This window comes from Bos taurus, chromosome 22 (assembly GCF_002263795.3).
Source record: "Bos taurus isolate L1 Dominette 01449 registration number 42190680 breed Hereford chromosome 22, ARS-UCD2.0, whole genome shotgun sequence".
In the NCBI taxonomy this organism is placed as follows: Eukaryota; Metazoa; Chordata; class Mammalia; order Artiodactyla; family Bovidae; genus Bos; species Bos taurus.
The window spans coordinates 6,825,367-6,839,398 of NC_037349.1; the positions used below are offsets into that span (position 1 = coordinate 6,825,367).

At 47.0% G+C, this 14,032-nt stretch overlaps 1 protein-coding gene and 1 non-coding gene across 7 annotated transcripts in view; both read left to right on the plus strand.

Moving 5' to 3' along the window:
* Positions 1-14,032, plus strand: part of CMTM7 (CKLF like MARVEL transmembrane domain containing 7) — a 124,826-nt gene that overhangs the window by 3,534 nt on the left and 107,260 nt on the right. The gene's annotated exons all lie outside the window — the stretch shown is intronic.
* Positions 12,530-12,602, plus strand: TRNAG-UCC (transfer RNA glycine (anticodon UCC)). Its single transcript has one exon. It is a non-coding gene; the product is annotated as a tRNA-Gly (tRNA).

A 14,032-nucleotide genomic window follows, 5' to 3' on the forward strand; every position in this document is an offset into this window, starting at 1 on the left:
GTCTGGGGAGAGTGCCTGAGTTTTTCTGGCTTCCTAAAGACTTTCCAGGAGTTGGGGGCAAGTACAGGCTTCCCTTGGGTATTCACAGCCCACATCTCAGATGGAGTTAGACGGTGGGGGACCACAGCCTCTGATATAACCATGAAAAGACCTGTTAGTGGAGAATGAGCAAGCATAGCCCAGAATGGCTCACCCTTCATGTTCTGTCTCAGGTTTGTGTGGAAGGAGGAGCCCCAGTTAGGTTCCCAAATGCAGCCGGCACTCCCACGCCCTGTTTCGTGGCAGCTGGAGGGTTGAGGGCAGCAAAGAACCTCATGTCAAGAGTTTTTGACCCCTTGGGACTTCCCTGGTGGTCCAGTGGCTAAGACTCCGAGTTCTCAGTGCAGGGGGCCTGGCTTCAATCCTTAGTCAGGGAACGAGATCCCATATGACACAACTAAGACCCGACCTAGCCAGAAAAAAGTCTTTCACCCCAGCCCAGTCCCAACCCAACAACAAGAAGCTGCTGTCCATCAATGGTCAAACAAGTAAAAATAATAAGACATCACTTACAGGCTTTATTCCTGATAACAGAAGTAATACTTGTTCATTGTAGAAACTTCGGGAAACCGAGAAAAAACTAGAGCCTCCCACTCCCTCTCCCCCTGGGTTTAATATTGAAAGTAAAATTTTACACTATTTCATAGGCGACATACAATTTGCAGTTGTTGGTTTTGTCTTATTTTTACAAAAGTAGGATGACACGCTAGAGTTTGTAAAGTGGTTTTATCTGCTTAACAGGTGATGGATGATTTCTCATGTCACCTAAGGTTTGCACGCAATGAGGTTTTCAACAGTGTGTTTGCAGCCAGTTATGAATGTACCATGGTTTGTGTGACCAGCCCCCTCCCCTTTTTTTGTGGCTCGAGGAGCTTTTGGTTCTGCCTGTTGATGAACAAGACAGTGATGAACTGCCCTGCAGAGAAGTTTTGGCGTGCAAAGCCATTAATACTTCCTTATGACCTTTCACAGAGAGAGAGATGGAGTGCGGCTTGCCCTGCTGAACGTGCGGGCCTTAAACAACTCTCTAGCCTTGTTAACGTCCAGAAATCAATGGTTGTCTCTGTATCATCCAGAAATTTCCAGGAGCCAAATGTTGTAGTAATAATTTTTTAAGTCACAGTCTTATTTTCAGTGTCTGATGGGTTAGAAAAGAAACAGGTGGACTAGAAGACTTTATAAGGGTTTTATTTTATTTTATTAAGAGCTTCATAAAAAAAGATTTATTTCTTCGGCGTTTTACATTAGTCATTGGTTGCTGGTATGAAAATATCTCTTTTTTAATTCTTTGGCTCAAGGGTGATACCGTTGGTCAGAGTAGTCACGTGTCCTTTTCAAAAGCAAGAGGTCTTGGAGAAATCTGTATGTCCAGAATGAAACAAGAACTGTGTCATGTCCACTGCAGCCTCTGTCTTTTATCACCTGCTTTTGACGTGGACCGTTTCTGAAGTCTTTATGGAATTTGTTACAGTGTTGCTTCTGTTTCTTATGTTTGGAGGCCTGTGGGATCTTAGTTCCCCGACCAGGGATCAAACCCACATCCCTCAATATTGGAAGGCAAAGTCTTAACCACTGACCCACCAGAGAAGTCCCTCTTTCCATCAAGTACTTTGAAAGGCAGATGTGTTTAAGCAATGGCAACAGCCTCCACGTACATCGGAAGGATGACAACACCCCATGGGTGTGAGGATTTGTTTATTCAGGCTGCAGATGATGTGGATTTCCTAACTACTGGCAAGAATTCCCCTTCAGGGCACCCCAAATAACTGTCCGCACCCCAATCAGGAGCCCCTGGCCAGAGGAGAGGGTCCTGATGAAAACAGCAGCTGAAAGGATCCACCAGGCTGGGGGACGAGGGTGGGGATTTGGGGGCTGTGCGTGTTCCCACGTGAGTCCAGACAGTCGCACAGGGTCCCTGGCATCACAGTGGATCCTGGAGACACTCCAGGACACCCTCCAGGACATTCCGAGACCGCCCTGTGTGGGTCAGCACATTCGTTTCAGTTCTTTCCTCCCTTCCTCCCAGGCTCATCCCCCGCTCTCCAGGCTGACGCTTCCTGCCTGGGGCCTCTGGCCGCCCATCTGTTTCCTCGCCCTGCCATCTGCCCGCGGCACCAGCCCAGGCCTGCTGCCCGGGAGCCTCCCGGTGACCCTCCGCCTGCCTCATGCTGTCCTCCTTTGTCACCAGTTTGGCTCAGAAGTTTCTTTGCCCGCTGCTCACTCCCGGGCATTCCTCTATCGGGTTCTTAGCAACCCCCTGGCACTGGGGGCCTGGCTCAGGGCCTGGCGCTGGCTGCCAGCCCTCCATCCCCTAGCCTTCCTGAGAGATGAGGGCTCGCAAGGAGAAGGGGACCTCTTCCCAGCACAGCCCCATCCTCTGGACCAGCAGCGGTCAACCTCCTGCTGAGAAAGCCTTTTACCTGGTCTGTGTTTTACTTGGCAGTGACAAGGCTCTTCCTTTCCCTGGGGCAGCCTTTTCCCTTTAAAGAAATAGGTGGACAGATTCATTGATAGAGAAAGAGAGAAATTGTCTGGAAAGTGGTTGCCACACATTACCCACAGAAAAGATTACTGTGAAATTTTCAGAGTAAAACGGGTGGAGGTAGAGACAGTGAAGGGAATTCAGAAGGGAATAGGAAAGGGAGAGGAGAAATTAAATAAATGCTTTTGGGCACAGAGTAAATTGGACCTTCTGAAATGCAGAGAGAGTAACTAAAGAGAGCATGACCTCCATACCTTTTTGCTCATTTCTTCCTTTTAGGTTCTCTTTATTCCCCTAGGGAGACGGCAACAATGCTAGTATTGTTTAAAGGGAAGTCTTTTTAAAACTTTTTCTCTCATATGATGAAAGTGATACTTAGCTAATAATAATAGAAATAATAGCGTTTATCATACAGTGAGTTCCTGTTAGGTGACAATGACTGGGCTAGGTGTTTTACATGTGTGGGCTTATTCAGTCCTCAAAATAGTTAGTTCCTATAATTATCTGCATCTTACAGATGAGGAAACGGAGAGAAATTTGGTAACTTGCCCAAAATCACAAAGCCATAAATAATGAAGCTGCATTTGGGGCAGTTTGAGTCTAGATCCTGAACTCGTAAAAGGACAACCTGGAGTCACTTTTTTTCATTATCAATATGCCATGAAGAGTTTCCCATGTCTTTAAACCTTTTTTTTTTTCCTAATTACGTATTTATTTGGCCGTACTGGGTCTTAGTTGTAGCACACGCATCTTCAATCTTCTTTGCAGCATGCAAGATCTTTAGTTGCAGCATGGGGAGCTAGTTCCCAGACCGGGGATTGAACCCAGGCCCCCTGCCTTGGTAGTGCAGAGTCTTAGCCTCTAGACCACCTAGGAAGTCCCCTCATGTCATTACAGCTTACCTGGGGAGGATGCTGTGGTAACTACATACGAGTCCATTATTTGGTTAGAGGACCCCCCCCCCCCCCGCCCGGCTCCTCTTTGGTTGACAGGCAGTCGCAGATTTAGAAGGAGGTGCTCTGAGACGTGCCAGCAGGCGCTGGTGACAGTTTCACCTTTTGCCAGAAATGAACTCAGCCGAGTGGGGAAAATCCCTCCCTGGGGTATAGGGCAGACAGAGTGTGCCTACTTTAGAAAGCATTTCACGTTTTTCTCTCTGGGCCTCTGGAAGGCTTAAGAGGGAACCATTAGTAGGACTTCCCTGGCTCCCTGGTCAGAGAACTAAGATTCTGCGTGCCACACGGAGTGGCAAAAAAAAAAAAAGTTAAATCATTAGTATCATCCTTGTGTTATGTCCTAAGTTCCTCCCAAGAGAAGAACTAAAGTTCAGGTTTCTGCTTTGTCATGTCAGGCAATTTCACATGCAGTTTCCCTTTGGCTAATCCTTAATGACTATTCGTTAATTATTTCCCCCTTCTTTTGATTGAATGAAGGCTGAGAGATTTTGTCACTTGCACAAGGTTGGAAAATTCTATTAATTTCTGGAGCCAGCATGGGAACCTAAGTGCCATGGTCTAACCCTTCCCCCCACGGTGTACTGTCTCTCTGTGCGTGGCAGACAGGCTCCCGGGCTCCCCCTCTGTGGCTGACACACCCTAGGGGGACCCCTCCCGTGAGTCACTTTGTTGTTCAGTCACTCAGTCACGTCTGACTCTTTGTGACCCCATGGGCTGCAGCACGCCAGGCTTCCCTGTCCATCACCAACTCCCGGAGCTTGCTTAAACTCATGTCCATCGAGTCGATGATGCCATCCAACCATCTCATCCTCTGTCATCCCCTTCTCCTCCTGCCTTCAATCTTTCCCAGCATCAGCATCTTTTCAAATGAGTCAGCTCTTCGAATCAAGTTGTCAAAGTTTTGGAGCTTCAGCTTCAGCATCAGTCCTTCAATGAATATTCAGGACTGATTTCCTTTAGGATGGACTGGTTGGATCTCCTTGCAGTCCAAGGGACTCTCAAGAGTCTTTTCCAACGCCACAGTTCTAAAGCATCAGTTCTTCGGCACTCAGCCTTCTTTACAGTCGAACTCTCACATCCATATATAACTACTGGAAAAACCATAGCTTTGATGAGATGGACTTTTGTTGGCAAAGTGATGTCTCATCCCATGAGTCACACCCAATGCAATTCCATCCTCTCAAGTGTGGACGGAACCTTCGACTTTTTCTAACCATTAAGGAATAGCAAAGGAGATGTGATGTCATTCCCATGGTTATGTCTTGTGCCTGGGCGAAGGGATGCTGCAGATGTAATTCAAGCTCCAAGTCAGTTGATTCTGAGTTGATCAAAAGGACGTTATATTCAGGTGAAAGTCCCTCAGTCACGTCCAACTCTTTTCGACCCCATGGACTGTAGCCCTCCAGGCTCCTCTGTCTATGAGATTCTCCAGGCAAGAATACTGCAATGGGTAGTCATTCACTTCTCCAGGGGAGCTTTCCCATTCAGGGATTGAACCCGGGTCTTGTGCATTGCAGGTGGATTCTTTACCATCTGAGCCATCAGCCTGGCTTAATCAGGTGACAGTCCTTAAGAAAGATACTGGATCTTCCCAAAGGGACAGATTCTCTTGCTGACCCGGAGAACTAACCTGCCTTGCTGGGCCCAGCAGAGGGCCACATGGGGCGCAGCTATGGGTCGTGTCTAGAAGCTGAGAGCAACTCTGAGCTGAAATCAACCAGAAAATAGGATCCCATAGTTGGAACAGCACATGAGCGTGGTTGAAAACTCCAAGCCTCAAAGGAAACCCCAGGCAGGCCCCCACCTCGATTGCAGCCTCGTGAGACCCTGAGCAGAAGACTCTAGCCAGAGCTCCCAACTGCTGAAAACTGTGAGATTTTAAATGAATATCAGTTTAAGCTACCTACTTGGGGTAATTTGTTAGGCAGCAGGAGATATCTCATACACCCACAGAAACCCGTGTCTCCTGCATCAGATCTGGTGTTTTCATGGCTGCTCCTTAGCAAGAAAGGCTGGGGAGTGGAGGGTCAACAGCTGTGCAGGAGGCAGGAGGTACAGTGGCCATTTAAAAAATATATTTACTTTATTTGGCTGCATTGGATCTTGGTTATGGCTTGTGGGATCTCTGTTGTGGCACATGGGCTTACCCTACAGCATCTGGGATCTTAATTCCCGGACAGGGATCGAACCCATGTTCCCCACATTGCAAGGCAGATTCTTAACCACTTAGACCACCAAAAAAGTCCTTACAGTGGCCATAAGTTTTTATCTGGGCTGTGGTCATATGTCTTTTAATTCTTGTGCAGTCAATCTGTTGGTTGGAATCCTTGCTCTGGGCATTGTGCTAAATGCTTTAAAAGCCAAGAATTCACTCATCGTTAGGACCCGGGTTCAGATCTTCCTTGGTGGCTCAGACGGTAAAGCATCTGCCTATAATGCTGGTAGACCCCGGTTCAGTCCCTGGGTCGGGAAGATCCCCTGGAGAAGGAAATGGCAACCTACTCCAGTACTCTTGCCTGGGAAATCCCATGGACGGAGGCTGGCGGACTACAGTCCATGGGGTTGCAAAGAATCAGACTCGACTGAGGGATTTTCTCTTGAAGATAACATCCTTTTGATCAACTCAGAGTCAACTGATTTGGAGCTTTAATTACTTACCTCTGCAGCATCCCTTCACCCCCGAATGTGACATAACCATGGGAATGACATCACATCTCCTTTGCTATTTCTTACAGCGGTATTTCCACTTTACAGATGAGGAGACTGTGTGGGGAGTTTAAATACCTTCTGTGCAGAAGAATGGCCTCCACCGCCTGGCAGTCTCACTGTCCTCCAGGGTCTTTCCTAGAGCCATTCTAAAAAATGAAAATGTTGATGCTCACGGTAACTGTGGTTGTACAATTGTTAAAAATGTATTTCCTGTTTTTAAGTAAATAACATTCACATGATCAAGATTTTAAAAGTGCATAAACTCTTTCAGTTTCCACATTTCCTTCCTGGAGGCTCCCAGTGATAACTGTTTTCTTGTATGTCATTGCTACTGCTAAGTCACTTCAGTCGTGTCCGACTCTGTGTGACCTCATGGACGGCAGCCTACCAGACTCCCCCGTCCCTGGGATTCTCCAGGCAAGAACACTGGAGTGGGTTGCCATTTCCTTCTCCGATGCATGAAAGTGAAAAGTGAAAGTGAAGTCGCTCAGTCACGTCTGACTCTCGGTGACCCCATGGACTGCAGCCTACCAGGCTCTTCCATCCATGGGATTTTCCAGGCAAGAGTACTGGAGTGGGGTGCCATTGCCTTCTCCCTGCATGTCATTAGGAGTTAATTAATATTTTATGTTTCTGTGTGTGTGTGTGTGTGTGTGTGTGTGTCTCTCCATTGGCTTTCCATCATTCTGTACGCATGCAGAATGTTCTCATTCTCCTCATGTTCCAATAACAGCTGCGTTGTGTCCCAGAGAATGGATTGACCATATTGTTTTTTAACCAATCCCCGACTGATGGGCACTTATGTTATTTCCCGTCTTTTGTTATGTCGCAGTGCTGTAGTGGATACCATTTTACATATCATAGTTCTCTGTGTGTACAAGATTCTCAGAAGGAGAAATCCCTAAAGGTGGAATTCCTAGGCCCGCTAGCTGTTGCCTGCCCTTGGACATTTTTTCGTCTGTTCTGTAACTCAGAATCACAAACATCTCCTGTGATCTCCTCCCAGGGGGTGTCAGAGGTCTTCCGCATCCATTGTCATTGAGAGGCTCTACTTGGTGCTCAGGGTTCATAGTTCAAGCTCTCTAGACTCCTACTTGACTTGATTTAAGATGTTAAGGACCAGAAACATCTGGAGAACAAGCAGACCTGTGTGATCAGCATTGTTAGAATTTCCCAGAATCCATCACAGGGAGTGTTGAAGTCAAGCTTCTTAAAAATAGAGCTAGAAATGGGGATTCTTTTATTTATTTAATAATATTTCTTTTTACTGGAGTATAGTTGCTCTACAATGGTGCGCTAGTTTCTGCCGTATAGCAAGGTGAATCAGCTACATGTGTACATACACCCCTGTTTTTTATTTCCTTCCCATGTAGGTCACCACGGAGCACTGAGGTCATCAGTCATCTGTTGTATACACGCCAGTGTATATTTGTCGATCCCAGTCTCCCAGTCCATCCCACTCTCCCTTCCCCCTTGGTGTCCATGCTCTGGTTCTCTGCGTCTGTGTCTCTGTTTCTGCTTTGCAAATAAGATCACCTCTACCTTTTCTTTCTAGATTCCACATATATGCGTTAACATACAGTATTTGTTTTTTGCTTTCTGATTTACTTCATTCACTCTGTTTGACCGTCTCTGGTTTCCTCCATGTGTCTGCATATGGCACAGTCTCGCGCCTTATTATGGCTAAGTAGTACTGCAGAAATTGCCTGAGTGAGGGCTGCAGTCAAGGGCAGGGGAGGACTAGACCATGGGTCTGAGAAGTCTAGCCTCAGCCTGATCTTGCCGGGAGCTCTGGAGAGTGAGCTGCCCCAAAGAGGTGCTCCCATTTGGGGCAGTGGACCTAGGCTTTTGTTCTGTTCATTGGCCACAGACCAGAGAAGGGGAGTCGATAAACTCGGGATGGGGGGCCTGTGAGCCAGACAGCTCCCACTGTGCAAGGAAAATCTTTAGAAGGTTGCGGGTGTGGTAGCTGGGATGTGTACACTGGCCTGATAAAGGGGAGCCCAGTGGAGTAGGGGGCTTCCTGGTGACTCAGTTGGTAAAGAATCTGCCTGCAACGCAGGAGACCCCCGTTTGACTCCTGAGTCAGGAAGATCCTCTGGAGAAGGGACAGGCTACCCATTCCAGTATTCTTGGGCTTCCCTGGGGGCTCAGCTGGTAAGGAATCTGCCTGCAGTGCTGGAGACCTGAGTTCGATCCCTGGGTTGGGAAGATCTCCTGGAGAAGGGAAAGGCTACCCACTCCAGTATTCTGGCCTGGAGAATTCCATGGACTGTGTAATCCATGAGGGGTCTAAAACAGTTGGACACGACTGAGCGATTTGGGAGTGACTTTCACTTTCACTTTTCACCCACTTTCAGTGGAGCAGGGAACCTGTGGAGCAGCGCCTGCCTGTGTTTCTCAGGAGCCTTTGGAATGAATGGCCTTTCCTCTGGTCGATCTCTGCCGAGGCTCTAAGCTGGTGTGCTCTGGGGACAGGCAAACCTGACCGAAGCCTCCCTCCACCTGCAGAACTGGTTTATCAGTATTCTTCCCTGGGGCACACCCTGGATCTGCAAGGCCAGTCTGCACCGAATTCGGATGTTACTTTCTGCTGTTCACTTAAGCAGTTTTATTATTTTTGTGTTCAACTCTCATTTGAAACAAGGGGAGATGAAAACAAATCAATATTTACTGAATGAAAAAATAAAATCAATAGGAACCAAAATTATTTCTGTAACCTTTCAGGAAAGAATTGTGAGCAGTATCATGGTGGTATAAATAACTTGACCATATCTGTTTTAACTCCTTGGAGGGACCTAATGATTTCAGATTTGGGGGCCTTACTGCTGTATCATGTTTGTTGTGAGTTTCACACGGGAAAGGTAAAAAGAAGCACCACTGACCTTGTTGTTGATAATGTGACATTGGTTTTCCAAGGGTCCTCAAGTGTCAGTCATTATGGAGAGTGTTTACTGACTGCCACTTTGAGGAGAGGAAAAACTGCAGTGTATACAGCAGGAATTAACACAACATTGTAACTCAAAGCAAAACTGCAGTGTAGGGACTTCCCTGCTGGTCCAGTGGTTAAGACTCCACCTTCCAATGCAGGGGACATGAGTTCGATCCCTGATTGGGGAGTTAAGATCCCACGTGCCTCTGGGTGTGGCTGAAAAAAACACCCTGCATTGTAATATGCGTCCCCTAAACCTGATGGCGTCTCCTTGCTGATGGAAAGTCTGCTGTCACAGTTTGCTGTGTACGTTTGGTTCCAGGCCACCATGATAAAGTGAGTATCACAGTAAAATGAGACATATGAATTGTTTGGCTTCCCAGTGTTATATAAAAATTATGTTTGTACTAATTGTAGTCTGTTACCTCTGCAATAGCATTATGTCTAAAAAATGTACACACCTTAATTGAAAAATATGCTATTGCTAAAAAAAATGCTAACCATCATCTGAGCCTTCATGTGTCTTTGTCTTTTTGCTACTAGAGGATCTGGCCTTGATATTCGATGACTGCTGGCCGATCAGGGTGGTTATTGCTGAAGGTTGGGGCACCTCTGGCAATTCCTTAAAATAGGACAACGGCAAAGTTTGCCGCATAGATTGGCTCTTCCTCGCGTGAACGACTCCTCTGCAGCCTGCAGTGCCGTTTGGCAGCACTTGATCAAACAGTGGAGAACTTCTTTCAAAATTGGAGTCAGTGCTTTCAAACCCTGCCACTGCGTTAGCACCTAAGTTTACGTAGTATTCTAAGTCCTTTGTTGTTATTTCAGCAAACTTCGTAACATTTTCACCAACAAACTTCACAACTCTATCTCAAGACACCACTTCCTTGGCTCATCCGTAAGAAGCGACTTCTCATCCACTCAAGCTTTATCAGGAGAGGCAGCGATTCATTCCCATCTTCAGGGTCTTCTTCTAATTCTAGTTCTCTCGCTGTTTCTACCACATCTGCAGTTACTTCCTCTCCTGAAGTCTTGAAACCCCTCGAAATCATCTATGGGGGTTAAACTCAACTTCTTCAAAATTCCTGTTAATGTTGATATCTTGACCTCTTCATGTGAATTATGAATTTTCTTCACGGCAGCGACAATGGTGGATCCTTTCCAGAGGTTTTCAGTTAACTTTGTCCAGATCCATTAGAGGAACCCCTGTCTATGGCAACTACGTAGCGTTACAAAATGTATTTATTAAATAGTAAGACTTGGAAGTTGAAACGACTCCTTGATCCATGGGCTGCAGAATGAATGTTGTGTTGTGTGGTAAGTCGCTTCAGTCGTGTCCTAATATTTGTGACCCTATGGACTTAGCCCGCCAGGCTCCTCTGTCTGTGGGATTCTGTAGGCAAGAATACTGGAGTGGGTTGCCATGCCCTCCTCCAGGGGATCTTCCTGACCCAAGGATCAAACCATGTCTCTTATGTTTCCTGCATTGGCAGGCAGATTCTTTACCACCATAGCGCCCAGCTATGTAGCCTTACAAAATGAATTTATTAAATAATAAGACTTGAAAGTTGAAATGATCCGTGAGCTGCAGAATGACTGTTGTGTTAGCCAGCATGATAACATTGACTTTGTACATCTCCATCAGAGATCTTGGATGACCAGATGCCTTGTCAATGAGTGGTCAGATTTTGAAAGTAGTCCTTTTTCAGAGCAGTAGGTCTTAAAATATTTAATAAACAGTGTTGTAAACAGAATGTGCCGTCATCCAGGCTTTGTTGTTCCATTTTGAGAGTGTAGGCAGGGTAGATTTAGCATAATTCTTAAGGGCAGCAGGATTTTTGGAATGGTAAATAACCATTTAACATTGCAATAGCCCAAAACAAGAAAATCAGCCTGTCCTTTGAAGCCAGGCCTTGACTTTGTCTCCAGCTATGAAAGTCCTATAGAGCACCTCCTTCCCTTCATGCGTCCTCATTCACGTCCGACTTTTGCTACCCCATGGACTGTAGCCTGCCAGGCTCCTCGGTCCATGGGATTCTCCAGGCAAGAATACTGGAGTGGGTTGCCATTTCCTTCTCCAGGGATCTTTCCAACCCAGGGATCGAACCTGCATCTCCTGCATTGGCAGGTGGATTCTATACCACTGAGCCACCTGGGAAGCCTGCTATCTTATCTTCTTCCAGTAGAAGGGTATTTGTCTACACTGAGAACTTGTTTTATAGTATTTTCCCCTTTGTGAAATTATCTTAACTAGTGAATTCTCTTAACTAGTTCTTCTGGAGAACTTGCTGCAGCTCAGCATCTGCACTTTCTTCACCTTGCACTCTGATATTAAGGAGACGGCTTCTTTGCTTCAATTTCATGAACCAACCTCTGCCAACTTCAAACTTTTCTTCTGCAGCTTCCTCACCTCTCTCAGCCTTCCTGGAATGAGGAGAGTTAGGGCCTGGCTCTGGATTCGGTATTGGCTTAAGGGAATGCTGTGGCTGGTTTGGTCTGCTATCCAGGCCGCTGAAGCTTTCTCCACATCAGCAATAAGGCCGTTTTGCTTTCTTATCATTACTTTTTTTTTTGCTGGAGCAGCACTTTTCATTTCCTTCAAGAATGTTCCCTTTGCATTCACAACTTGGCTAACTTTTGGCGCCAGAGGCCGAACTTTCAGTCTGCTTGGGCTTGACATGCCTTCCTCACTAAGCTTAATCATTTCTAGCTTTTGATTTAAAGTGAGAGACGTGCGACCCCTCCTTTCACTTGAACGAGTGGAGGCCATGGTAGGGTTATTGGTGGCCTAATTTCAGCATTGCTGTGTCTCAGGGAGCAGGGAGGCCTGCGGAGAGAGCGAATGACGCGAACGACTGGCCGGAAGACACAGTGCTCTTTGTCCCCACTGCTTGAGTGCACGTTTCCCAAGAAGGCCCTTCTCTTACAAAGCGCTGTGTAGTTCGCTCTTTCAAGAGGTCTGTGACATCAGTTCTGTGGCATCTAATCTCGCTGCCGTATTCAGGTTTCACCAGCTGACCACTAGCATCCTTTCTCTGGTCTAGCGTTGCCTTCAATGATTGTGTCTCCGCAGTCTCTTCAGTCTGGAATGGTCTGTCTTGTTTTGCATGACTTTGACATTCGTGAGGAGTCCAGGACAGAGCAGCCCTCTCACTGGATGTTCAAGTCTGTGTGGAAGGACCCTCTGACTCCCCGTGTTCCGTAGCCACCACGGAGGCAGGAGAGACAGAAAGGGAAGAACATGTATTTGGATCACGGTGACCTTACCTCCATTTTCCTACTTCTGTTTTCACAAAAGTCCCCTTTGCAGACTTCCTATGCAGAGTTAATAGTTCAGGTTGGACTTGATTGCATGTCCTATTAATAATAAAACACAACAGCTTAGCTCAAAGATAACATCCTTAGGGGACTTCCCTGGTGGTCCAGTGGTTAAGACTCTGTGCTTCCAATGCAGAGGGCACAGGTTCGATCCCTGGTTGGGGAACTTAAAGGTGGCATTCTTAGAAGAGTGGCTAAAATTGCTTGAGGGATTATCACCCACCACGTCCTGTTCTGTGAACTTGCCTGAATTACCTCACTTAACGCTCAGCAATGGCCCTATCCTCTACTACTACTACTACTACTAAGTCGCTTCAGTCGTGTCTGACTCTGTGCAACCCCACAGAGGGCAGCCCACCAGGCTCCCCAGTCCCTGGGATTCTCCAGGCAAGAACACTGGAGTGGGTTGCCATTTCCTTCTCCAATGCATGAAAGTGAAAAGTGAAAGTGAAGTCACTCAGTCGTGTCCGACTCTTCGCAACCCCATGGACTGCAGCCTACCAGGCTTCTCTGTCCATGGGATTTTCCAGACTATTATTTTTCATATTTTCAGCCAAGCACCCGAGTCCATAGTGATTACACCGTCAGATACGGAGTCCGGCACAGGTATTTAGCAGTTTCCCCAAACCCAGGCTGCTTCTCCCGGGCTGCAGGCTGGTTTCTGGTCGATAGCCGTGCAGAGGCAGCTCGTTGTCACCAATGGAGTGAGCGAGAAGGGCTGTTGGTTACTTCCTGTTTGAGGCTCTGCAGAGGCAGGATCCTCCACTCTTTTTTTCAAAGTCAGTTGAATGCAGGGGACTCCAAGCCCTAGATTGCATATTTAAAGATAAGGAATTGGAAACAATCCCGGGGCCTATAAATAGCCTGCTTCCCCTCCCTAAGGGCTTCCCCTCCCTAACCCCACCCCCTCCAGCCTGGGAAGGATCTTTCCCAACACCCCCTCCAAGGTAGTCCCCCCACCCACCCCTGCCCGCTGATTCCACCCGACTGCTGCCCCCATCACCCTGTCCTGTAGCTCAGTTCTGCTTTCTTCCCAGCAGTTCTTCATCTGAAATCCCCTTTCTTACTTCTTCATCAGAAGTGGTGGTGGTCTTCTCCACCAGGACTCGACTGAACCGCAAGGGGGCAGTGGCCATCCTGCCTGGGTTGCCGCGGGTTGCCTGGGATTAGAAAGCACTCAAAATCTTTGTTGTTGCTGTTTGTTTTAGCTTTAAAAAAATTTTTTTAATGAAAGTATAGTTGATTTGGGGCTTCCCGGGTAACTCAGTGGTAAAGACTCCACTTGTCAATGCAGGAGACGTGGGTTCGATCCCTTCATTGGGAAGATTCCCTGGGAAAGGAAATGGCAACCCTTTCCAGTATTCTTGGGCTGGAAAATCCCATGGATGGAGGAGCCTGGTGGGCCACAGTCTCTGGGGTCGCAAGAGTTGGACATGACTGAACGACCATACAACAGCTACAATAGTTGACTTACAATGTTGTATTCATTACTGCTGTACAACAGTTATACACATATATACGTTCTTTTTTAAAAAATGCTCTTTTCCTTGGGACTTCCCCAGAGGTCCATTGGTAAAGACCCTGTACTTCCAGTGC